We start from the raw sequence: 10,216 nt of genomic DNA, 5'->3' as shown, positions 1-10,216 counted from the left end.
CTATAAGACAGAAGGAAACACAGTCTTACCTTCTTTCATAATTACAAATTCCAAAATCTTTTTCTCTCCCCACCCCCTGTCTCCTCTCTACTTCTCATGTTATCTTAACCATCAAATTCAAATGAATCTGATTTATAAAGTTACTCATACAGGTTCTAAATAACCTGTATATATAATATCTTCATTACTAATACCATCTCCACATATGTACAATGAAATGTGTACCTCTACATTGTCAATCCAGATGCTCAATTCATTCCAAATGTTCTTAAAATAAAAATAATGCATTGATTTTTACTTATGGCATGACGCACACACCCATCTCTCAGTTTCAGGTGTAACTACATGCGGAACCCTCTTGTTGAAAGTGGAGAGCGGCCGGGCATGGTGGCTCATGCCTGTAATCCCAGCACTTTGGGAGGCCGAGGTGGGCGGACCATGAGGTCAGGAGACTGAGACCATCCTGGTTAACATGGTGTAAGCTTGTCTCTACTAAAAAAACAAAAACAAAAACAAAAATACAAAAAATTACCCAAGTGTGGTGGCATGCACCTGTAGTCCCAGCTACTCAGGAGGCTGAGGCAGGAGAATCGCTTTAACCTGGGAGATGGAGGTTGCATTGAGCCAAGATGCACTGGGCAACAGAACAGCACTCCGTTTCAAAAAAAAAAAAAGAAAAAAGAAACGAGAAAGAAAGTGGAGAGCAGGCAACATTACAGCAGCTAGATTTCAAATTTATGTAGGCCTCATTCTCTGCTCAGTCAGAATTTTCTTTGTTAGATGAATAGAAAAAAAAGTGTTTCTAGCCTTACTTGCAAAAAGTATTGAGTTAATCAAATTGAGAGCTAATTTTTGAAGGAGTTTTAGTTTTGTTTTTTTGTCTGTATGACAAGAAGATACTACCACTTACCACCTGCCTACTATGTGTCATGATTTTACACTTACTTTACATTTTAATTTCATCCTCAGACTACCTTTAATATGTGTACCATTTCCACCCCGTTTAAAGGTGAGAACACTCAGGTTTCACTTGGCTAAATTAATGGCACAAGATCAAACAGCAGTTAAGAGGTGGAACTTGAAGCCTAGAAAAAATCAAAAGCACGAAGTGAATGACTTTGTTGACACATATGCAGGGGATTTCTTGCATGCTACTAAAGATGTGCTCCAGCTGAAAGGAGGCTGCTGGAAAAGCATCTTCTAGTGGTGGCTGTTTCCCCTAAAGTATATTTCAGAGGGGAGGATGGCAAAAGTGTTAGAGCAGGTTAGAATCTCCCATCTTCCATCCCTAAGATCCAAATATCTCACTGGCAATCTGGTAAAGGAAAATTCAAAAGCTACAAAGGAAAATTCTATCACTCACCTAGAAACACAGAGCATATGTTGAAATTTCTTTTTCCAAAAAAAAAAAAAAGTGCTGTCATAGAATATTTTTAGGATCTGAATAAGAATTTGAACATTGGTATAATGTAGACAAAAAAGAAAGAGACTATGTGCATATTTTTAAAAATAGCTTTGAAATTTTTGAAATTTTGCCTTAGCATGACCCTGGTAGCTACAGCCACTTTTTAGTAGTTGTTATAAAAATTAAAATACTGTTTTAGAATCTTATATTCTGCCACCATCTGGTCACGACCTGAGGAAATTCTACAGTCCTTGTCATCTTCACAAATTAACGTGACATAAAGGTTGAAAGTTCTCACTAAGCAAACAACTGTAATTTCATTTTTATAAACTGCAAAGATGAACACTTTTTAGGTTAAAATGAGTTTGAAGCACAGCATCTTCATGTAATAGTAAAAAGACCAAATATTCACAGCTAAACAGTCTTTATTCATGATTACATCATTGGAGAAAATCAGATGAAAGTTTTTTTTTTTTTTTTTTTTTTTTTAACATACAGTAAAAGTAGTATATTAAAAACTTAATCTCCTAAAGAGGAAAAATATCATCCTCTTCCTTTTTATAGTCATCATAATCATTTAGATCTTTTCTGAATACATAGAAATAATGACAAATTAAAATGTCTTTCAATTCCATTTCACTTTTGTAATTATTCATCCATTGCTGTTATTATTGCTAGAAAGGCTTCACATTTTAGTAAGCATCCCATTTAATACAAAAGAACACGGAAAATTTTACTGCTATTAATAAACACACAGCCAACCAATCCAAGAAGAAAATTCTTTTTCATCTGAGAGATAAGCTGCATAATTCATGTATTTTCAGAAATTTCTTTAAATAGAAAATTGAAGAAAGGCATAGGGAAAAGAATTCATCACATAGCTTCCATTTGTGGCGAGGGGCAGTCTTTGTTCTCTGACAGCCTTAAAAATGATTACATCTGAAGAGAGATTTTCAGCTGGACCTTATACATACCAATCATACTCAGATAGCTCATCTTCTTTTTGACATATATGAAACCACAAACATCATGATAACATGACCTCAGTTTCACATTTGCTACCATTTTTTTTTTTTTGAGATGGAGTCTTGCTCTGTTGCCCAGGCTGGAGTGCAGTGGCACAATCTCATCTCACTGCGACCTCTGCCTCCCGGGTTCAAGCGATTCCCCGCCTCAGACTCCCAAGTAGCTGGGGCTACAGGCATGCACCACCATGCCCAGCTAATTTTTGTATTTTTAGTAGAGACAGGGTTTCACCATGTTGGCCAGGATGGTCTTGAACTCCTGACCTCAGATGATCCACCTGCCTCGGGCTCCCAAAGTCCTGGGATTACAGGCGTGAGCCACCGCGCCTGGCACACATTTGCCACCTTTCTAAAACTAATGCAACTGGGAATTAATAGGGACTTTTCATGGGGCCTCGAGAAGCAGTTAGGAAAACATTGGGCAATTTGGAATGGGTACCTCCACCTCTCAAAACACAAGTGTCCATGTCAGGGAATGCGGTGCTACATAGAATTTCTGTGACCTCCAGCCCCTATTAAAGTCTTGGCCACACAGGGCATGTGACCACCTTCTAGAACAAGCCAGATGAGAATCACATCTGCAGGAAGAGGAACATCCAAAAGCTTCAGCTTTTCCACCACTAGTCCTTCCCCTTATTCTCATCCTGAAGGTCCAGGGGGAGATTCTCTGACCTAGTTTTGAGACAGAAGTCTTAAGACAGACTAGCAAGGATCAATGAATATAGTCTCACCATTTAAAATGGCCAGAAATGTACACAATCTTCCTGAGACATTAACAATGTGGGGGACGAATGAAGAAAGCACGTTGACCACATGTTTCAAGGTGGCAGTTAGAGAAATATATAATGTTTAATTGGTCCCACACTGAATGTGGGACTGTTAATAAGCCAGTGAAAAAACAGAGCAGAAGACCCTTAGCCATGATAAAGCCTCGTTTCTGAGAGCCAGGTAGCAAGCTGACAGTGACAGGGAAAAGGCAAGCATGGGCCATGGGGTTTACATGGGAAATGATCTGGCCAGAATTTGTTAGATGGAGAGTCATGTCTAAGGCATTTTTTTCTCAAAAATGTTGCTGACCAGTCATGACTTGGAATTTGTTCCGCCTATTGCCTGAGAACGGAATGGCATCCAAGGACGTAACACTTTGGCCCCATTAATTAAAACAGTGCAGTGATAAACCAAATTATGTTTCCAAAATTGAACATCTCCCAATTTCTATTCTTATATCCCCTAACTTGGCAAATAAGTATTCGAGACAAAAGTGCAGTGTTCTCCCTGGCCAGTTCATTTTTCTCCCTCAGGACATAATCAATCCCAAATCTTATTAGCCTCTTATTTCACTCTGAAATGTGCGACCTCCTTTGCATCCCCTGCCCCACGTCCGACTCCAGGTCCGTGACATTGCACTAGTGTTCCATCTGGGATGTCTACAGTCAGCTCGGCGGCCTCGTCACACTGGTGCTGCAATGCCTCACTGGCTCCCAGCACCTTCTGGAGAAGATAAAAATGTCTTAATATGACACATAAAGGTCACTGTAATGTCACTGGCATCTTCTTTTCCAGTCCCGTCTTTTACTCATTACCCCTTGTGATTACTTCAAGTCTCCAGATCACAGAAAATAAATGAAGTTCCTCTGCATGCTGCCTCTCACATGATGCCACGGTGGGTGCAGGCTGCTCCTCTGCTTGGAAACTCATCCAGTGGAAACCTGCTTCTTCCAGATCGTCTTTCCTGAATTTACCCTGACATAACAAAATGTATTTGGAATATTTGGAGCAACCACCAGGTAGTGGAGAAACAAAGTTTGAGAAAACGCCCAAGCTACAGCAGAAAGCTGCTGTGCTTAAGACAAAAGGTACAAGATGTTCCGCTTCTGAAAAGGGTAAATGTCAGGGGGATGAGGGAGTTTGGAGAAAAAGAGAGAAGAGAATGAGAATGTGAGAGAAGAGGAAGAGGTCTTGGGAAAATGGAATCAGGAAGATGGCTTTGTGTTCTACATGGTGCTAGGTCTCTGTATGACAACCAAATCTTCAATACAGTTGTCTAGACAAATAAAATACTTCCCAAATGATCATTTTTATTGGAAGCTTACGTAGTCTGATTGATACTGGGAGTGGAAAAAGAAGCACTCAAGTGTACAGGGGGGAGAAAGATGCAGAGAGATCATAAGATGTTGGGAATCAAAGTGGAGGCAGGACTTTTGACACCAACGGGTTATAGACTTTGTTGGGTAGTCCTAAGCCAATTCAGGATGACTGAAAGTGAGATGGGGTTCAGCTGACACCTCTGAGATCTGATGAACACAAGAATTTATCCAAAACCTTCTTGAAAAAGGCAAGTCCCAAATGTTTTAACCCATGGAATAAAGAAATAATTTAAGAAAATTTGAGCTAATTCAGAGAAAAGTCAGGTATGAGGAACATTCAATAAATTGTGAACATTTAAAAGTATAGCACTTTTAAAATACTTATACACTAGCGAAATTGACAAGACTGATTTGTAATTAACTTCCAGAAACACCTAAGAAAACAAGCCTCCTCTATTCATACAGAATTTGCCTTGTTTATATGCAAATGAACACTCCTGATGTGCTTCAGAACAATTTATTCCCTTAAGAAGGCAAATACTCTCTTTATAATCTTGTTTACACTATTCATTTGCTTTGCAAAACATTTTTCATAAAATCACAAAATAATGAAATGTTAGAGCCAGAAGGGATCCCAGAGGTGATCTAGGGTAGTTGAACATCATCATTTTACAGGTGAGAAAATTTGCTGGAGTTCCTAATACATACATGTCCTCATCATTTCTGAGATCCACAGGGTCACACCCTGAGCTTCCTTATTTTGGGTGACTCCATTCCCTCCTACTTTGGGGGTTCTAGCTACAACTGAGGCAGAGCAAGGGGTCTGGCAAGGTGCTAGGCTTTGAGTATCATCACGACCCTGTAAACCAGAAATAAAATTCTAAGCAACCATACCCCATAACCATTAGAATGGACTTCCTGCTCAGCCAGGCTCTTTTAAAATTTAATTTAAGAAACTGTTTCAGGCCATGAAGGGAAGTCGGGTTGGACAGGCCTCATGATACCTCTCCAGCATGAACCTCAACACCATAGTCTGATAGAAACACTTTACAACCTATTCTCTCTGGAGTCCGCTACCTGAAGGCTTCCTCTGCATATAAAAACTTGGGTCTCCACAACCCTTTATCTTAACCCAGGCAGTCCTTTCTGTTAATCCCAGGCCTTTGGACAAACTCAACCAATTGTCAACCAAAACAATGTTTGAATTTGCCTATAGACTTGAAACCCTCGAACCCTGCCTCCATCTGTCACCCCTTTCTGGACCAAACCAATTTCTTTCTTTCTTTTTTTTTTTTTTCGAGACGGAGTTTCCCTCCTGTTACCCAGGCTGGAGTGCAATGGCGCGATCTCGGCTCACCGCAACCTCCGCCTCCTGGGTTCAAGCAATTCTCCTGCCCCAGCCTCCTGAGTAGCTGGGATTACAGGCACGCACCACCATGCCCAGCTAATTTTTTGTATTTTTAGTAGAGACGGGGTTTCACCATGTTGACCCGGCTGGTCTCGATCTCTCGACCTCGTGATCCACCCGCCTCGGCCTCCCAAAGTGCTGGGATTACAGGCTTGAGCCACCGCGCCCGGCCACCAATTTATTTCTTAAATGTATTTGACTGATGCCTGATGCCTCCCGAAAATGTATAAAACCAAGCTACATCGCAATCACCTTGGGCACATGCTCTCTGTACCTCCTGAGGGCTGTGTCGTTAGCCACAGAAACTCATATTTGGCTCTGAATACATCTCTTTAAATATTTCACAGAGTTTAACTCTTCGTCAACAACCTGTTAGCCTCCTTGTCTGAAGTGAGAGACAGTTCAGTGCCCCTGTTCTAGTCACTTGCAGAACTGGAAATCTGGTGAATCCTTGTTTGTTTCCAAGCCCCAGCTCCTGCATTCTCTCCCCTAACCTTCCCTGACTCCTCTCTTCCCTCAACCCCTAGTTCTAGTTAAAGCTTTCTTTTGTTTCCTTTATTGCATTTTTCTTTCTCTTTTTTCTTTCCTTCCTTCCCTCCCTCCCTTCCCTACCTCCTTTCTTCCTTCCTTCCTTTCTTTTTTTCTTTGAGACAGAGTCTTGCTTTGTTACCCAGGCTGGAGTGCAGTGGCACCATCTCAGTTCACCGCAACTTTCACCCCCTGGGTTCAAGCAATTCTCTTACCTCAGCCTCCTGAGTAGCTAGATTACAGGTCCCTGCCACCATGCCTAGCTAATATTTGTAGTTTTAGTAGAGACGGGGTTTCACCGTGTTGTCCAGGCTGGTCTTGATCTTCTGACCTCATGATCCCTCTGCCTCAGCCTCTGAAAGTGCTGGGATTACAGGAGTGAGTCACCACACCCAGCCCTTTATTGCATTTTTCTAAGTGCTTTTAGTGTTTCAGTGGCCATGCCGTATTGCAATATTTTGTGTACTGTCTGTGTCCTCTTCAAGGAAGCCTGAGGACTGTGTCTCTCTATTTGTGTATATTCAATGCTTGCTACAAGGTCTGACACACATTAGGACATAATCTTTCCTAAATAAACACATGAGGAAAATCAGAAAAGGGATCACTTGGCACATTGGGAGGAAGCCTCCTTCCCAGATCCTCACATTTCTCATTGACTGTCCCATCGAGTCCATTCCCACCCTGCATTTTCAGATAAGAAAAACAATTAAGTGTTGAAAGCATCTATATCTCTATTCTTATCTCCTTCTACTAGTCTTCTAACGTATTCAAATGGCTTGTGATTGAAAGTTAGATTTTAAACTTGATTTTAAACTTCCATACCAATTGTTACTAATTGGATATTCATATACAATGTTAATAATTTCATTTAGCCTCAGTTTATCCATCTAAAAAGCAAAGACATTGATAATATCTTCCTCCTAGGAATGTTATGAAGATTACATGATATAATGTAGACAAATATGACCAATAACAACTAAACATTTAGAAATGCTTGTTTCCTTACTCTTAGTTACTTGAAAGAAAACTTTCTGATGTAGCTGTTGCACAACAAAGAGAGTGTTGGGTCTTTTCTCCAAGTTCTTGAGGTGGAGGTCTAAGCCCTTGGGATTTCCCAAATGATCGCAGTATCTTCGTAGCTCTTGGTAGAACTTGACATCTTGCACTAGTGAGGTAACTCACTGTGAGTCCCTAGACAGGTTCAAGAAGGCTGGCCAAGCTGGAAAGATAAACTGTGTGATTAAAGGTTGGGTTGAGGCCAAATAATAGTAGCCTAACCTTTAGGGAGAAGAGGGAGGCTGGAGATTGAATTCAGTCACATGACCAATGATTCAGTCATATCTAAGTAATGAAAGCACAATAAAACTCTGGACACCAAAGCTCAGTTGAGTCAACACATCAGTGTGATGAGGGAGTTTCGTGTCTTTGAGATGAGTGCAAAGGAGTTGCCAGAAAAACTCCAACCAGCCTGTGCACTGGGATGGAGCCTCAGGAAGTTCGTGCCCTTTGTAGTGGGAAGGAGCCCGGCCCCTCCTCTTCCTGTGTGGAACCTGGGATTCAAGCTGCAGGAGGGAAGTGCACCAGCCGGGACTCTGAATTGTGGAGGGTCCCTCTTTCCCTTTTTTCCCCTTTTCACTCAATAAAACCCGTCTTACTGGCCCTTCGAAGTGTCTACAAGCCTAAATTTTTGTGGTCATGTGTTCATCTTTAGCTGAACTAAGGAAAAGTCCCAAAACACTGATTTCACAAAAAGGAGACATACAAGCTCCACATTTGGGACCCTCCTAGACCTTCTACTGTGTATCCTGTCTTTTGGTTGGTCCTGATTTGTAGCCTTCATAATACAGCTGGAACGGCAAGTCTAGCTCTCTCCTGAGTTCTGACGTTCCTTCTAGGTTATCAAACCTGATGGGGTAGCGGAAACCACAAGTCTGTAGCCAACTGATCAGAAGTGCAGGTGTCCTGGGACCCTCAGAGCTTGTAGCTGACATCTAAAGTGTGGGGGTCTTGCTGAAGACGGTGCCCTTAACTTGTGAAGTCTGCACTAACTCTAGGGAGTTAGCGTCAGAATTGTATCGCAATATTGCAGTAGCAAGCCTGTCTGAATCTGTTTCTGTTTTTTAGTATACAGAGCCCAATCCCACTCCATGCTGGCAGACATTGAGAGCATTCAAGATGCCAGGCTAGGAATTTCTCTGCAGAGGAGCATAGATGGGAGATGCGGAACAACAGGTACCCAAGAGTGAGGTTTATCATCAAATGCCCAACTTCAAATCCCGGTTCTGGCATGTATTATTTCTATTGCTTTTGCCTCAGTTTCCTGGACTTTAAAATGTGTATAACATAATAACACACAGACCTCACAGGTCTGCAGTGAAGATTCAAGAAATTAATATATGGAAGCATTACATACCTGCTGCATATAGAGCAACACATAAATGTGATTTATTATTATTATTTAGATGCTACACGGGCTTTGGTTTTAGGCTAAGTTAATGACTAAGTCATATAATTGGAAGAAACAGAGACAGGGGACTGAAGTCAGATATGCCTTCTAGAAGCCAGGAGCAGCCCTGCTTCTACCTGTTCAAAAACAAGCAAAGGACCATGGGAAACGGTGGGATGTGGCAAAAGGATGGTGAGAGTGGGGGAAATGTTAATATTCGATGAGCTCAAAATTCCCCCCTCAACAAAGGCTACAACGGTCTAGTCCACATTGTCCACTTAGGCACCCAGCAGCCATGTGTGGCTATTTAAATATAAAATAATTAAAATTAAATAAAATTTAAAATTCAGTTCCTTAGTCACACTAGTCATTTTCTAGTATTAGCAGTAGAGTCTGGCCAGTGGGTACTGTGTTATAGAGTACATACAAAACATGTCACTCGCCATGGGACATTCTACTGGGCAGTTCTGGGCTAGAGTCATTGAAAAGTGTCTGCAATCAGTTATGTTTTGAAATGCAAATCAATCCACTAACTTTTCCCAAATAGAAAATAAAATGAAAAAAAACAATGGGCGAATCTGATAGAGAAACGAACCACTACTATCTTGTGATAATTTTTGTCTCTCTCCAGCACTGCCGTGCCTGGAAGCAGGGAGCAGGTGAAGGGAAAATGTCGGACTCTCGCTGTACTATTTCATGAGCACGTCTCCTCGAGTACAGGTTCTGTGAAAATCTAGAGGCCCACAGGGCCAGCTGATTCCTACTACGCTCAGGTCAGCCACTGGCAGGAGTGGAAAGTTCCTGTCCAACGCTGGCCCTCGGGCATACCGGGGCTGAAGGACGGAGAGGCTGAGCAGCGGGAGTCACTGATGAGTTGGCCGAATTATGTTTCACTGGGGGCAGGAGTGTGTGGAGAGGCCAGAGAGGAGGGCAGAGTAAGGCCGGCTGCCTCGCGGGGAGGTTGGACACACCCCCCTCTGCACTGGGCACCTAGCTCTGCCGCATGGCTCCCCCGGAAGGCTCCAGCTGATGCAGGGTTCCTGGCCGGCTCTCCCACCGGGAAACCCGCCCCGTCTCAATCCGGCTTCCCTGGAGTCGGATTTAAGATACCATACAAAGTCTCTCATGGACCTATCTTTATTGTAGAATTATGACTGATGTCTTACTTGCCAAATTTTTCTGAATGTGACTTTTTTTTGCTAATTTGCTGGGTTTGGGATTAACTCGTATTATTTTGCCACCTTTATATTGTATTTATAAAAAAAAGTACTATCATACTACTTTGGATTGTTGTGCTGGTGTAATGTGGATTTAACA

At 41.9% G+C, this 10,216-nt stretch overlaps 1 protein-coding gene across 4 annotated transcripts in view; it reads right to left on the bottom strand.

Annotated features, from left to right (window-relative positions):
• The window catches only part of ZMAT4 (zinc finger matrin-type 4), a 386,463-nt gene that overhangs the window by 16,372 nt on the left and 359,875 nt on the right, over nucleotides 1-10,216 (bottom strand). The window lies entirely within an intron of this gene.

The sequence above is a fragment of the Saimiri boliviensis genome, chromosome 13, assembly GCF_048565385.1.
Source record: "Saimiri boliviensis isolate mSaiBol1 chromosome 13, mSaiBol1.pri, whole genome shotgun sequence".
Taxonomy (NCBI): Eukaryota; Metazoa; Chordata; class Mammalia; order Primates; family Cebidae; genus Saimiri; species Saimiri boliviensis.
The sequence above is the reverse complement of the archived record's forward strand: the minus strand, read 5'-3'. Positions and strand labels throughout refer to the sequence as shown.